The following is a 17,842-nucleotide window of genomic DNA, read 5'->3' on the forward strand; positions in this document are numbered from 1 at the left end:
ATATAGTACTTACTAGAATAACTAGGCAGAAAAATGGATACAAACTTGAAAGGAAGAAGTCAAATTATTTCCATTTGCAGAAATTATAATGCTGTATTTGAAGACCAGAAAATTACACCAGAAGATTTTTTGATCTTATTAAAAATATTCAGCCAAGTAGCAGGATACAAAAACCAAGAGCTTAAATATACCCCAATAAAGAACCTGTGAAGAAAGAACTCAGGGAAACAATTCCAATCATTATATCTATAAAAAATAAAATCCAAAGGAATAAATCTAATCAAAGCTGTGAATAAACTCTACATACACAAAAAAATTTGGAACACTGAATAATGAATTTGAAGATAACATTAGAATATGGAATGATCTTGCATTTTTATGAATTGCCTGAAATAATATTGCTGAAAAGGCCATATTGCCAAAAACAATCTGCATATTCCATGTAATCCTCATTAAAAAGTCCAATGATACTATTCACAGATCTAGAAAAACATCCTAAGATTTATATAAAAGCAAAAATGACTGAGAATAACAAAATGTTCTTAAACAAAAAGAGCAATGCTGGAGACATCACAATATCTGATTTTAAGATATACAATGGATCCACAGTAACAAAAACAGTATGGTGCTGGCACAAAACAGAAATGTAGGCCAATGGAATAGAATAGAGGTGACAGATATTAGTGCACACTTAAAAAGTTGTCTAATTCTTGACATCTGGCCAAGTACAAACATTGGAGGAAAGACAAACTCTTTAATAAATGGTATTGAGAAAATTGGATATCAATATATCCATATGTAAATCATTGAAACTATATTACTACTTATATTCTTGGGTGAAAAAAATAAAAATAAATAAATGTAAATAACTAAATGTTAGCTCCAAATTTTTGAAAATGCTGGAAGAAAACTTAGGGGAAACATTTCAAGACATAGGTGATGGCAACAGATTTCAGTACTTCAGGAAATAATAGCAAAAAATGGTAAATTAGATGTCATACAATTAAAAAGGTTCTGTGCAGCAGAGCAAACAATCAACACTGTGAAAAGATAGCCTATAGAGTAGGAGAATATTTGTGCCATCTACTCTTCTCATAAGGGCCTAATGTTTAAAATACATGAAGAACTCAAAAAATTTAACATCAAATAAAGAACCCAATTATAAATGGGTAAAAGAACTTAACACACACTTCTCAAAAATTTATATATATATATATATATATATATATATATATATATATAAATGGTCAAAACCTACATGAAAAAAAAAACTTTAACATATATAGCTATCATGAAAATAAAATCAAAACTATGTGAGATTCCATGTCACTCCAGTCAAAATGGCTAACATCATGAACACAAAAAATATAGTTTCATTCTTCTTTATGGCTGAGTAATATTACATTGTGTATATATACCACATTTTCTTTAAACATTCATCTGTTGAAGGGCACCTAGGTTGGTTCCATAGCTGGCTATTTTGGATTAAACTGCTGTAAACATTGATGTGGCTGTGTCATGTAGTATGCTGATTTTAAGTCCTTTGTGTGTATACCCAGGAGTGGGATAACTGGGTCAAATTGTGGTTCCATTGCAAGTGTTCTGAGGAATCTCCATAGTGCTTTTCATTGTGGTTGCACCAATTTGCAGTCCTACCAACAGGGTATGAATATACCCTTTCTTCTACATCTTCTCCAATATGTATATCTAAAAAGAACAAAACTAACTAAGTAACTAACTAACTTAAATAATAAAAACACAAATAAACAAAAGTCAGGTATGATGGCACACCCCTGGAATCCCAGCTACTTGGGAGATTGAGGCAAGAGGATCACCGGTTAGTCCAATGGCAGATTCAGCAACTTAGAAAGGACCTAAACAATTTACCAAGATCCTGTCACAAAATAAAAATGGAGTAAAGTGCCCCTGGGTCTAATCCCCAATAACAAACAAAAAATACTACAAAATAAAATAACAACAACAACAAAACTTCTAGTGAGGGAAACAGAAAAAAAAACTGTTATATAATAGTTGTGGAATTATTAATTAGTACAGTTACCATGAAAATCAGTGTGGAGGTTCCTCAAAAACCTAAAAATGATGCCAATATAGGGTCCTTTCATTCCATGTCTTGGTATTTATCCAAAAGAATAAAAGATATTATGTTTTAGAGGTACATAAATTCTCATTATTATAGCAATAAATTCATAATCACCAAGTCATGAAAAAAGCTTAGGTGTCCCTGAACAAATGAATGGTTAAAGAAAATGTGGCATACATGCACAACGGAGTTTAAGTCAGCCATAAGAAGTAATTTTCAAGAAAATGGATGGAACTGAAGATCATAATGTTAAGTCATAAAAGGAAGACACAGATAATTAATCCATGTTTTTCCTCTTATATGGTACACAAGAGAGAGAAGACATGATAAATAGTGGATAAACTATTAGAGAAGAGGAAGAAGTTCAGAAGGGGAAGAGGAGGGTCAGGGAAGGTAATTATGGGGTAGATATGTTCGAAGTATGTCACTTGTATTTATGAATATTCCATAATGTAACTCATTCTGTATAATCAATACACTCATCAAATCAAATGGCAAAACTATAGATATAATAAAATTTCATAGAATTGTGTAGCTGTGTTACCCACCACAAACACACACACAGAGAAACACGAGTACGTGTATGAATTTTGATGTCGAGCAAAGTCTGCAATATAGTTAATTATATTGGTTAAATTAAATTTGTTCTGCCTATGTCAACCTCTTGCTTTTAATAATGTCATAGGTCATGTAATATGTTTAGAAAAGCTGTGTGTGTGATAAATGTTTGGGACCTCTTTGTGTTCATTTTATGAGAACTTTTGAGTTAATAATTATTTCAAATTTTTTTTAAAAAAATTTGAAGTAAAAATATAAGCTGTTGTATAAACAGTGTAAATATATAAACAATAAACATGTATGAAAAATAAACTTGACTCATGTCTAAATGGCATGGTTATAAAGCAAGATTCTTTCTATCTTTTATTTGAATGTTATATCTACAGTTTTAAATCTTTATTAACAAAGATAACATGAACACCTCCTAGAAAATGTTGTCTAAATTGCAAGTATGATTGATCAGTCCAATGATATGCAAACCAATGCATTGCTGAGCCATATATTTTCACAGACTTCAAACACTTAATTAATACACAGAATTTAGTGATGGAAAAAACTAAGATTTTTTCCTTTTCTATTAAGTGCTAGTTTGGCATTATAACAAAAAAAATTATGAAAGCAAATTAATGTAATAATTAAAGTTCAAAACATGTTTTGTAGAAAGTTTATATGAATCTAATTCCAGTTTTAATATTTATTATAATGTAATCTTAATAACTACTGTTTAGTGAATGGAGTTAGTAATATGTACTTCACAAGGATAATTTAAGGTCAGTACTTTAGAGTCAGAATTCGATATTAGAGAGGTGTAGGATTAGGGCTCACAATCAGGAATTCTCCATCTGAGAGGATAATGGGTATGTTTAGAGTCTATAAGTAGTAAGAAAATATGTACATAGTATAGAATATTATCTATAATGATAATCAATGGAATATTAAAGAAACTTTAATATATAGAAACTCTAGATGTTATGACCCTATGATTCAAGGAAATCTCTATTGCTTTCTGGTTCCATGAGCTGAGCAGTTTTCCTGTGCAACACCCTTCTACCATGATGTTTCCACCTTGGAGTTAGTCAAAACCTGGAAAGAAACTTCTGAAACTATGTGCCAAAATAAATTTTTCTTCCTGTTAAGTTGTTTACTTCACATGTTTTGCTGACAAGGACAAACTACTGACTAATATAATACATGAAAATACTCAGAATTGCATGCAAACATTTCTCCTTAAGTTATTAATTAATGGCAGACTAAGAGACATCCTTTCATTTTGACATACATTGTTGAGAAAACTTTTTCTCAGACAGGAAGAAACCTGTCATTGTACATGGAATTCAATTTTGGAGGCACAGTTCTGAGGAGAACTTCTTTCACTTTTAAATTTCTATTTCTCTTCCTCTTTTCTCTTTCAGATTGGTAGGCAGCAGTTGAAAGTGGATTGTGCTAAATCAGGTCAAACCTGCAGCTGAGAAGATCAATGATTTGTTACTTCCCTACACAAATACCTGCCTCAGGCCCTGATTGTTCCCTGGCTAGCAACATCCTTCACCGTAATGTGAATGCAAAAAACTTTTTCAGTCTTTGGAATCTGTTGTTTTTACTCAAAAAAATTCTCTTAACCTAAAAATGCCTCAAAGTTTTTTAATAAAATACTCATATTGAAATAATCTGTCAAGATCATTGTAGTGTTCTGTTATCTCAGAGTTCAAGAGCTGCAAAGATTGAACATCTTCAATAATGGTAGTAGGTATAAGACTGTTTCATTGTTTTGTACTGAGCCACCAGACGTTGTTATAGAATCTCAGTATCATACAGTCCCAGGGATTAAATGTCTTTTCTCCATGGATAGGAGAATGAATCTTATTTAATATTCCACTATTTCTGATTGATCATCATTTCACAGTTGCAAATGATCTCAGTATGACGTCATGTCCATTGGCACATTGAGATTCAACAACACTGAGGCAACAGAAGTCTTACACCAGGTACCCCCTCATCTTCAAAATATGAGTTAGATATTTCAAAAAACTCACCTTAAACATAATGCCCTAAAAAACAAACTAAACTTCCCTACATTTTTATTTGAATAGAATCTAAGAAAAAAATTCCCAGCAAATTTAATGAAAAGGTTCCAACAAATCTAGACAAATTTGTAAATTTCAATTACTACTTGATTATAAAGCATGCAATTTGTTGTTAGTCATGTTAAAGGAGTTGAAATATCATTTTAACAGATAAGCATGCTATAAAACATAGGAATATTGAAGTATTTTGTTAATATTAAGGGTTAATATCCTGAACCAGGAATAAATAAAACAAAGCAAAAATCCAATAAATAATTTCATTTCTGATTTCAATATTGACTTTGTATATACTTATAAATAATAAAATTTCAGTTATTGGATTCTCAGTACAGTAAGAAACAAATAACATAAGGAAAGTGACAATAATGTTAACTCTTCCTTAAATCTGGGTCATCCAAGATTTAAAACACTGTAGGGAAAAGCCTCTACAAGATAAATTTAAAGGTTCAAGGAGAGAAAATCCCAAGGGTTTTTTCCCACTAGGAAGAATAAGAAATTTGTGAGGGGTTCTGGGAAGTTCAATTATAGGAACAGACAACAAGAGGTTTTCAGCCAATTTGAAACTAATTCAGTATATTATGGAGAAAAAAAGGGCAGTCGCACAGATAACATCAGCTTGAAACTGAAAGTTGTTGCCTTAGGAGAGACACTAACAAATGGGCTTTATAGTTCAAGCTCCAAGGAAAGAAAGAGGATAGTGATAAAGAGAGAAACAAAGAAAGGAACAAAACCATACTCTATCATGCTCACACCTGACAGTTAATACTGTAAGTGAGAGTTTCTCAAATAGAACTATAAATATTTAATATAACTTTTCTTGATTAGTCCTTTTATGGCAAATTAAGGGCAGGGCACTTACAGACATTTAGCACTTAAAAATAAAGATCAGTGAAATAATGAGATAGGCATTCAAAAAGAATGAAAGTTCTGCTAGTGAAAACCAGGGTACTCTCTCAATAATTAACTTCCTTGTTCAAAACCCATGCTACTTTTCTTTGTTAGTTGACATTGCCCTAGGTCTCTGATTGTAAACCTAAGCTTTCCAGCAATGTACAAGAAAAAAAAAATGAAAATCTTAAATGTTTAAAAAAACAAATCAAAAAGCTAATATCAATATTAAGAAAAATAGTATAATGATATCAAAATATTATAAAATCTTTTATATTTACAATTCACAACTCCCACTTATAAAAAACTTGAACTATTCAAAGTTGCATCAAAATAATAAAAAATATTATGCTTAAGATTTTTATTTTTAATTTTTTAAGTTGAATAGCTTAACTTTTTTACTTAAAAGCAGGCAATTTCATATGATTTACTCTCATGGATTTCAGCTATCCCATTCTACTGACAAAATGTCTCTAAATTCATGTTTCTGTAGGCTATTAAAGTATAAATTTCCTCATATGTGTTAACATATTTAATAGAACAATCTTAGAATACTGGAAGATACAGAAATCTAAGTTGATAAATGTAGGCTTTGTTCTTAAAAAGTTGTTATTGAAGGTAAATATTCACCACTTAGAAATATTAAAAGTTTCTGATTTTTCAAAACAATGTAAAACAAGTCTTATTTACAGAGAAATTTCAGAGTATTCATAAATATGTGTTATGATATTTTTATAATAATAATTATTTAGTTTTTTCACATTTAACACTATACCACTCTTCTTGTAGTACCAAATACAGCTTCTCTTCCTGGCTCCGGAATAGCTGCCTTCTTAGTGAAGACCTTTTTCTGTGTTCAGGGAGAGAAAAAGATTTTGTCTTACACTATAAAGTTCAAGTTCTTGGGACTTGCCTAAAATTTAGGTTTGTTTTGGGTTGAATAATAATAATTCCCCTACTTTCAAAGATGTCATCATTATAATTCCCAGGCCTTGTGAATGTGTCATTTTACTACCAGAAGAGATTGTCAGACATGAAAAAGGTAAAGATATTGGGATGGGGAAAATATTCTGGATAACACTCAAGCCCAATATAATCACAATGTACCTCATAAGAGAGAGGGAGGAGGGTCAGTTGCCAAGACAGCAATTTGATGATGGAAGCCAACTCTGTAAAGAAAGTACAACAGTGTTCTGCTGCTGGCTTTGAAAAATGGAAAAAGCCACAGCATGGTAATATAGGTGGCTTCTAGAGGCATGAAATTTCAAAACTGGATTTTTCCCTGGAGGGTCCAGAGATAACTAGTCCTAATGAGACCATGATGTTAGCTCCAGTAGAATGAATCATGGATATTGAAAATCAGAAATTAAATAACAAATGTGTGTTGTTTTCAGTTATGATGTTTGTGATAATTTACTATGAAACCAAATAGGAAAAATAATACAAGATTGAGCCAGAGGAACCAGAAAAACCCTCATTTCTGCATAATGGACATGGTAGTTACTATTGACCTTTAGCCTCAGAATCCTGACAAAAAAAGAGAAAGAAGATTAGAGCAGGAGAAAGTGTCTCTCCAAGGCAAGCTTATCAAGAAGGGATTAAAAACTAATGGTGTAAACTGGGTGTGAGGGCATACACCTATAATCTCTGCAGCTCTGGACAGAGACAGGATGATCAGGATTTAAAAGCCAGCCTCAGCAATTTAGCAAAGCCCTAAGCAACTCAGTGAGACCCTATCTCTAAATAAAATACAAAAAAGGGCAGGCTAAATTGTGGAACCAACCTAGATGCCCTTCAGTAGATAAATGGGTAAATAAAATGTGGTATGAAATATCAATGAAATATTCCTCAGCATTAAAAGAGAATAAAATTGTGGCATTTGTAGGTAAATGGATGGAGTTGGAGAATATACAATTAAGTGAAGTAAGGCGATCTCCAACAACCAAAGGCCGAGAATGTTTTCAGTGATAAGTGGATTCTGATCATAATTGGTGAGAGGAAGCATTGGAGGAATGGAGGAACTCTGGATAGGACAAAATGGAGGTAGAAGGGGGGTCATGGAATAAGAAAGATGGTGGAATGAGATGGACATCATGGTATGACTCTATGTTGTATTGAACTAGAGAAATGAAAAATTGTGCTGCATTTGTGTAGTATGAGTCAAAAAACATTCTGCTGTCACATATTACTAATTAGAACAAATAAATGAATTAATTTTAAAAAAGGGCTGGGAATGTAGCTCAGTAGTTTAACCCCCTCTGGGTTCAATCCTGGTATCAAAACACAACACAAAACAAAAAAAAAAACTAATGGTGTGAAAGAAACATTAATTAAAACAACAACAACAACAAAACCCTAGATACCCTACAAAGTATAAGGTAAGAAAGTGAATGTCTATTATCCTTGCATGTTTAAATATTTCTTCACCAGAATCGTGATTTTTGGTTGCACTTTTTTTTATCGACTGATTTTATATAGATTACTCCACAAATTCTAAATTTCAACATCTTAGATAATAATTATGAATTTTTCATCACATGTACCTATTTCCTGAGGGCCTTAAAGACTTCTTGTTAATTCGTTATATCAACAGACATATAAACACATGTGTTAGACACATATATAGCCATATGCAATTGGTAATGGGGATTGAACCCAGAGGTGCTTCATTACTGAGCTACATCCTCAGCCTTTTCTAGTTTTGTTTTGTTTTGTTTTGTTTTTCCAAGATGAGATTTTGCTATGTTGTTTAGGACCATGCTAAGTTGCTGGGCCTGACTTCAAATTTATAATACTCCTGCCTTAGTCTATAGAGTCTCTAGGATTACAGGCATGCCCACTCATATATATTTTAAATATTATCTTTTTGTAATAATAGAACTTAGTCATAATGCTTTGCTCTCCTACAAAGCAGCAAATGCTTCAAACTGTCAGATCTCCATACAAGTTATATCATTTCTGGAATCCATATATCTCCCTAATCCTTACTCTTTAGTTTCCAGGTTTTGTAGTCAGTCACAAACTGAGAAACATATAAATTTTTATCTCTTTTTAAAGACTCCAGTAGGCCCAAGGCTTCCTCACTATCTACTGACCATAGTTACTGTTTGCTCCAGAGTAGATGTAGTGTTTCTTTAAGTTTGTAAGACTATAATACTAGAAATTTAATCAGGCCTCCATCTTTGAAAAATCCATTTTCTATATCATAATTAATTTTAATCTGTCTTATCTATACAGGTAATATATAAAAATATGGTACATTGTTTTTCTTTTAGAAGAAAAAATCATTACTGTTTGAACCAATGATTTGTACCCACCTGTCTGAGTGGAAATGAAAATGATGGTGAAGTAATGCTTGTCCACAGAAGTTGAAGAAGAAATAATAGTACCCAAGTTGATGAAACACATATTTAGATGAAATCAGAGAGTGGGGAAATAACATAGAGGAAGAGGCAGGATACATGTTTCCAAGGGAAATGCTATTAAAAACAAGATACAGGTAAACCACAAACAAGCCAGGAACAGAGCTGAACCCTCTAGGGAGTTTTGAGACTTAGAAAGTATCTATAGCTTAGGGACAAAGTTGGCAGCATTAATAATACACTCTTATTTTAGGAAATAAGTACTCATGGAGTGGTTCTCACATGATTCTCTCCTGTCCCCATGACATAACCATCCCCCCAAAAAAATAATGACAAAATGATTTATAGTTTATTCTTGTTTGAATAATTTGTTATCTCATTCTGTTTATTTTGTATTTACTTGGTTTATAATGGGAGCTTCATTTAACAATTTCAAAAAGAGTCAAGGGTGAAAAGAGACAGTGAGTATAAAAACCAAGGACAATATGAAGTTCAGCTTTCTGATCTATTTGAAGAGTGATTGATGATTTTCAAGCCAACACCTCAGAGGCAGGCCACCTGAAAACTGTAGGTGAAGTCTGCTGAGGCAGGAAAAAAGAGATAAAAGTCAAAATAATTATATTGTTAGAAACATAAACACATAGACGTATTGTTGAATACATCCCTCCACAAAAAGGAAAATTTTCACCATGTAGTTTTGCTAAAGTATGCTTGTTTAAAATCTCTCAATACATATCCATATGTATTTTTGTATAAATCCAGCTTTCAGTCAGAAATTTAATGTTTCATTCTTAGTAATGTGTTGGCTGATTGGAAAAGTTTCCATCTAAAGAACAGTTCTCACTTCATAGTTGGAATATCAGTAAATAAAATAATTCAAATGAAACATGCAAGCAAAATTAAGCAGGAGAATAAAACAATGTAATTTTTTTGGAGGTGGAAGTAATTTCTTCCTTCAAGCAAGAAAACTATTCTTTTAAAAGAAAAATGCTTTAAAATTTAAAAAAAAATCATAGTAGAAAAAGAAGCAAGAAAACAAACTTGGGATAATTTTCTAAAGTCTTTGATAATAAACATTTTCTCTCTGAAGGACTCATGAGTATAGATTTTAACCTCTGCAGGCTATACTATGTGTGCAACAAATACTTCATCTTTCTATTTTAGAAGAAAAGAATATACAGATAATACTTACAAAATGATTAGAAGGCAGTCTCCAATAAAATTCTGCCAACACTTGGAAGGAAGGATCGACACACAGGTCATAGTTTGTTAATTCCTGATTTAGAGAAGATTACTTTCAAAAAAGATGAAAAATGACACCCAAACTAAATGTTCAAACAATGATGTCCTGTATATTTGATTTCTGCAAAGAAAATGAGAAAAAAAATAAAAAAAAATTATCAAATGACAGAAATGATACAGATTGAAGCACATATGTCTCAATTTTGGAAGGACAAAATTTTGTTTTGTCTTTTTTAAATATCAGGCAGAGTAAAAATTTTAAAAAGAACACATTAAATGTATATGCAATGGTATACAATTATGCTAAAATTTAAAAAATAACATTCACAGAACATTGCGTACTTTATAATATTCTATATGTAACACATGTAAAACTATATATAAATGTAATAATTTCTTCTTCTTTAAAATAAACCAGCTTATGTTTCTAAGACATATTTCCATATTGGATTATAATTTTCTTATACTTTATTATTTATAGTTAGTGTCCCTCAATTTTTCTATCTTCTTTCAAAATCCACAGTGTCACATTGTTTTTAATATGTCTCCATAAAAATTATAGACTACAACTTTTAAGAGGAAGAACTGTATCTGAAATTTCTCTTTTCAATAAGCATATTGAGCTCTTCAAATATGCTATAATTACTGATATTTAAACACTGATATGTAATTAGTAACTATCTGTATTTGTGCTTCTTATTCATCTGTTTACGTTTGGAAAATTTTATTTTGTAATAATTTGTTGGGTATTATGCATAATATTTTCAGTGACTTATTTAACAATATTTAACCAATGAATATAAATTTAAGACTGGACTTTTTGTATGGAAAAAAAATCTATCTATCTTCATCATTGAGATAAAAAGTTTTTAGTGTTAAAAGTAATTACTATTACCTCACTTGTCACATTGAAATATTATGGATTTATATTTAAATACTTATTGTTGCATCACATGTTAAACCATATCCATTTAGAATACCTATAAATTCTAAAGTAATCATATATTTGAAAGACACAAATGTGTTTATTTTGAAAGAAAAAATTGTCTTTAAAAAATTTAACTGTAAACATAAAACATTTCAAGTAAATGTGTACAGTACTTACTTCTTCAGCATTGTAAACCTGAATGTGAATTTGACACACATAATTATATTATGTAAAATTTAAATTAAAATATATTTTTCATATTATAAATTTTCAAAGATTTTTTTTTGAAAAGAAAGTTTTCTTTCATGTACTTCCCTATTGCTAATAGTGAAACTTTTTTGAAGTTTAAAGACACTAACTGTCTAGTCAAAAACAAAGGTAGAAAAACAACTAACAACAAAATAAATAAATTAAAAAAAACAGCAAAACAGCTCTCTGGGAAACTTGACCTTTGACTCTATTGTTATTTATGGCTTTATCTTGCTATGTAACTTTATTTGTTCACTGATTTTGTTAAATTTTACATATCTCCACTTTCATTCGCACAGTTTTTACTATAATGTTATGAAATGTCTCCCCAAAGTTTCATGTGTTGAAGGATTTTTCCCCTTTGCAGCTCAGAGATGGAATTTTTCTTGGGACATACTGGATCATGAGGGCTTAATTTTATCAGTGGATTAATCCACCGATGCATCCATAGCTGAATGGTCCATGTGAGATGGTAGAAACTATAGGATATGTGACTTAGATGAAGGGACTAGGTCTTCAGGGTGTGCCATTTGCCATTAAGGATTTTATTCTTTCCCCTATCACATCTCTTAGCCTTAATGAATAGAAAAGCTTTGTTTCACTAGGCCATTCTGTCAATTCACCATGCTACAGGACCAAAAACAGTGGGGAAAGCATACCTTGAACTGAAATCTCTAGAACCATGAGCCAAAATAAATCATTTCTCCTTTAAGCTGTTTTTCTCAGTTATTTTGTCTCAGTGAGAGAAATCTGACCAACATGATAGACATAATTTCTCTCTTACTACTTAAGACGTAAGTATTGAAATGACTTGCCTTTTATCACAAAGCTGGCTGATGCATACCTTTTCAAATCTTTGTTTACAGTTAAAATCTTAAAAGCATCATGTTGTTCTTTTAAATGTAAGAGTTTCAGTGTAGAAATCCTAATGAAAACATTAGAATTTGAGCTTCCAAAATATAATTTTATGTAACTACAATTCTTAAAAACACTTGTTTAATTGATATTTCACCTTCAGTTAAGACAATTATCTTTGACATTACAGTACAATACACATAATATCCATATCTTCAATGTTAGTCCAATATTGGAAGAAAGTGAGCTTTAATTTAGGAAAAAAATATATTGTGTAGCAGAATAATATAGAAAGGTAGAATGGTTTGCTTGCAATTTTATAACCTGGGAAATTATTTTATAAGCACATTTTCACATTATCACTTGGGGAGAAGAAACTATTCAGTTATTTATAGTAAGAATTTTAAAAAACCATACTGTGAGAAGATGAACCATTGATATTATTTGTCTTCATTCTGGCTATTCATGCTGTCTTATAATTAGCTTTTATATGGGCTTAAGATTGTTTGAAATAATTAAATGTTAAGAAGGAGTTCACTGAATCCTTTGTGATTATCAAAAAGCTTTGTCTATAAATCAAATTATAGTGATGATGACATCATTGGCACAGTAAAGATAAATTAATGTCAAATACACATAATAATAATTCTGATTAGAAAATAAATCTACACTTTACAACTTTTGAGATTGTTATCTCTATTAAAATGTTTTAGCATTTGGGTAGGGTAATTTTATTTACCTTGGTGATTTAAATGATGAAAGTTACTTGGAACTGTGTTTACAATATTAATAACTGTTAACTCAAACAATTCAATGAATCCCAAATCCACTATTAATCAAGCTGATCAAAGAAATGTTTATTATCACCTAACCAAACCTGATTCTGTGAATTATAATTATTCAAATATGTGTTAAGTTTTATTGGATTTTTTTATTTTCAGAGGTATTGAATTTATTAAAAGTTTCTTAAACAATAAAATATGGCATTATTTAGAGTATTTATATAAGGAGAGATTTTAATTTTATTTCAAGAAAGGAAATAAAGGGGGTATAAAATATTATAGATGATATATAGATGATATATTATAAATAATATAGTGATATTTGACTGAGGGAATAGTTTTTGTTTGCTCTCTTGTTTTTGTTTTTATTTTAATATAAATCCTCTAGAAAAGTTGACATTTTTTGAAAATCATGCATGTGTGTATATGTATACAAATGAGATTATTTCTGCTTAAGTTCATCAGGATTGTGAGCCTTCCTCCACAGGAGAAACTAGCTACTACCTTAACAATCTACTAATACATGTTAGCACTACCGAACAACTAACACTAAAAGAGTGGTTACTATGCAGGCATAATTTATTTACACAATTTTTATGCATGAGGGCAATACCAGTTTATATGGTTGAAATCATTATGATTAAGAACAAAGAATGAATAAGATTAGCAATATTTCAAAAATGCAACTTAAAAATAATGACTCCTTGAATAAATATTTGGGATCTTATAAAATATATTAGGGAAATAAAATTCTATTATGACTATACTCTTCTTTTGTCAATAATATATCATAACTATATGTTTAGAATTAAAGGTTGTATGTAAATATATGTAAAATATGTGAATTTTATACAATACACAGATATAAGACATCTTATACAGATGTAAATGTTGTAGCTTCCTTTGCCTTTAAAAAATCCTCTTAGAACTTTCACCCACTTTATTTGAAGTGAACAGGGGAATGTACAGATATACACAAATGGAAATATTGTTTTTCAATTTTATCAGTGTTTATATTTAAGTTCAGATTTATATTTAAATTCATTATTTGAAGAGAGAAAAGAACAGAGAAATAGAGAAAGAGGTTGCATATCTTATAAAAGCACAAAGGAAAAATTTCAATGGTGGTAATTTTGGGGTAGTAGAATTACAACCATTTTTTTCTTTCCTGATTATATTTGTTAAATTTATTCTTATTATTATTAAACAATATTGGTATATAGAAAATGTTGGATGTGTTTATGTGTCTAAAAATACACTAACATATAAAGCTTAGTATATTTTCTTCATTACTAATTCAGTGATCAAAGATGAGAGATTTTCTTAGATATACTCATTCTTTGATTGCAATATTATAAAATCAAGCCAACAACTAAAAAGGACAAAATAAAAAAATATCATGTGAATCAAGAAATTTTTTACATTAGTGTTTCAATTTTACTGTAGCTCACATGTGTGCACACTTGCACATACACATGCAGGTGCATGCATACAGAATGGGCCAAATTGAGCAAGTCACCCACACCACACTGTTTATTATAACATTCAAAATTCAAGTATTTAACCAGATTCAATATTTGTGAACAATAAAGATTCTTTTTAACCAGTTTGCGTGTGTGTGGGTTTGTGTGTGTCAAATTTACATTGCCTACATTATCTAGAATTCAGATTGATTGATTAAAAATATATATTCTCAACTTGACTTTGCTTATGAAACATTAGTGGAAAGAGAGAGCATTTGTTTCCAATTCTTTCTACATTGAGAAAATCCAGTTCATACTCGGAGAGTAGTGGCTCCATGTTTTGGGACTGTGCTTTTATTTATTAAACCCTATTTCTCAAGTTTAATCATGAATCAACCATTCTGGAAGGCAAGACTATTTTAATCTCCATTTAAAAAATGGGCTACTAATACACAGCTAATAAAATTAATATAGAGAACAGATAAGAATTAAGTTCAGACAGATTTATTCCAGTCTTCCTGTTTAAAAGGCACTAAAATATTATTGCATGTTAATATTTTCAAAATGTTTCTGTTGTATTTTAAAAAAATATTAAAAAAACAAATTATTGGTGAGGATATCTATATCTAGAACCAAAAAGCTCCACCAGAATACTTCTAAAACTAGTAAATGAATTTAGCAAAGCAGCAGGATATAAATTCAACACCTATAAATCAAAGGCATTTCTGTGTATCAGTGACAAATCCTCTGAGAGGGAAATGAGGAAAACTACACCATTTACAAGAGTCTCAAAAATTAAAATAAAATACTTAGGAATCCACAAAACAAAATAGGTGAAAGATCCATACAATGAAATCTACAGAACTCTAAAGAGAGAAATCAAAGAAGACCTTAGAAGATAGAAAAATCTAGCTTGCTTTTGGATAGGCAGAATTAACATTATCAAAATGATCATAATACCAAAATACCAAAAGCACTATACAAATTTAATGCAATTTCAATCAGAATCTCAATGGTATTCCTCATAGAAATAGAAAAACAATCATGAAATTCATCTGGAAAAATAAGAGATCCAGAATAGTTAAAGCAATACTTAGCAGGAACAATGAACCAGGTGGCATCATTTATCAGACCTTAAAGTATACTACAGAGCAATAGTAACAAAAACATGATGATATTGGCAACAAACAGACTGGTAGACCAATGATACAGAATTGAGGACACAGAGACTAACCCACAAAATTACAATTATCTTATATTAGATAAAGGTACCAAAAACATGCATTGGAGAAAAGATAAATTCTTCAACAAATGGTGCTGGGAAAACTGAAAATCAAAATGCAACAAATGAATTTAAACCCCTATCACTCACCACTCACAAAACTCAACACAAAGTAGATAAAGGACCTAGGAATTAAACCAGAGACTCTGCATCTAATTAGAAGAAAAAGTAGGCCCTAAATTTCATCATGTGGGATTAGGCCCCAACTTCCTTAATAAGACCCTATATAGCAAGAATTAAAACAAAGAATCAATAAATGGGATGGATTTAAACTAAAAAGTTTCTTCTCAGCAAAAGAAACAATCTGTGAGGTGAATAGAGCAGACATCTAGATTATAAGCATAACTTGGGAATTAGATGTTTGTTGTTCTTATATTGTAAGATAGAGAACTCTGAAGGGGGAGTATATTTGGAGTTAGACAAGTAATACGAATCTTAAATTCACTTTGAGTGAGTTAATCTAAAACTTATTGTGACAACAAATGAAAATTTAAATTACATATATTATTTATATTATATTATATAAAATTATATTTTAAAAAATTATATATATATATATAAAGTTTAGAACATTGAACCAGACTTATTATATTAAAATCCTAGAAGTAAATGACAAGTTCTAAAATGAGAGAAGTTATGGGTCATGGAGCAACATAGAATGCTGCTTCCCTCTGGCTCTCCATCTTTGTTCTCTCTTTATATAAGTTTGTTAAGCACCTGAACCATACAGTTTAATGAAGCCTAGTGATATAAAAGTAAATGGAAAATTAGAGCATATTACATGTAAAATCAAAGATAAGTGAGATCAGAAGTACTCTAAAACTATAAAATATATTTGTAAAATAAAATATTTAAAACCTAAAAGAAAAAAAATACATAAATATTCAAAATTAGCAATGAAAGAGGAATTCTATCTTGGAAAGAGGAAACTAAAAGTATCATAAAAATGCTTTCAAAATCATATGCAATTGAATTTTAATCTTATTGAAGAGAGAATTTTCTGAAGATAATGTTAATTGTAAAAACCTATCTCAGGAGAAATCCAAAACCTCATCAGATCTTAAAAATGTAAGTCGGGACATTCATGAAAACATTATTCTCTAGGAGCTGGCTCAAAGGGATACATACAGATATATCCATGGATAAAGTATTTCAATCTTCCTGAGGAAAGACAACTTAAGGTTATATAAATTGTACCCAAAATTGGTCTCCCTCCTTCCATACATCTTGCAAACTTTTGCACTTTTGCAAAACTTTTGCGCATCTTGCAAACTTTTGCACCTTTCATGTTCTACAAACTATTCTAAATTACTAATACAGAGTACAGTCTTGGAAGCTACAAAGTCTGCCTCAGAGCAAATAGCAGTTGTGTTTGTTGTGTATACTGAGATGATGGATCTTTCTTTAAAAAGGTTGGCAGATTGTTTGTAGCCCCTAACAAAAGACAGGTTTCCAAAGCTTAGAGTTCTTTCGCTGTCATGCAAACCTAGCATGCATAGCATGGGTGGTACCCATTCAAAGTCTCTCCCCCCCCCACCCCCCCTCCAGAGGCTTTAGGAGCTAAAGTTAAAAGGCTTTGAAGTGGGGTTCATGCTACTTGCTGTGTTGTGAACATGTCTTTTTGATCCTCCAAACCAGTGGTTATATGCTTCTTTGCTGTGTTTACAAAGCTTAAGCTGGCTAACTTGTTAGTTTGCAAATGAGGTAAACTCTCAAAGCTTTTATGAGACTTCTTATTTCTATGCATTTCCTTCGTTGGGTGCATTTGTTTCCTTGTCCCCATTACCCCATAACATATCCTGACATAATTTTGATTGATATTTACCTTTCAGACCTTATCTTTCCACTTATGCATGGACTGGAAATACACTTAGCATGCACAGATAGCACCACCTTGAATATTTTATATTAAATTAATCCCAAAGAAAGTTACTGTATTTGTATTGCCATTTACATTTTAAACTGTGCCAAGATGGAATTCATCAATTTTGTTAAGTTATTACAATTAGCATCTGCATTAACCCTAACATAGGCACTCTGTATTTCCT

This window comes from Ictidomys tridecemlineatus, chromosome 1 (genome assembly GCF_052094955.1).
Source record: "Ictidomys tridecemlineatus isolate mIctTri1 chromosome 1, mIctTri1.hap1, whole genome shotgun sequence".
Lineage (NCBI taxonomy): Eukaryota > Metazoa > Chordata > Mammalia > Rodentia > Sciuridae > Ictidomys > Ictidomys tridecemlineatus.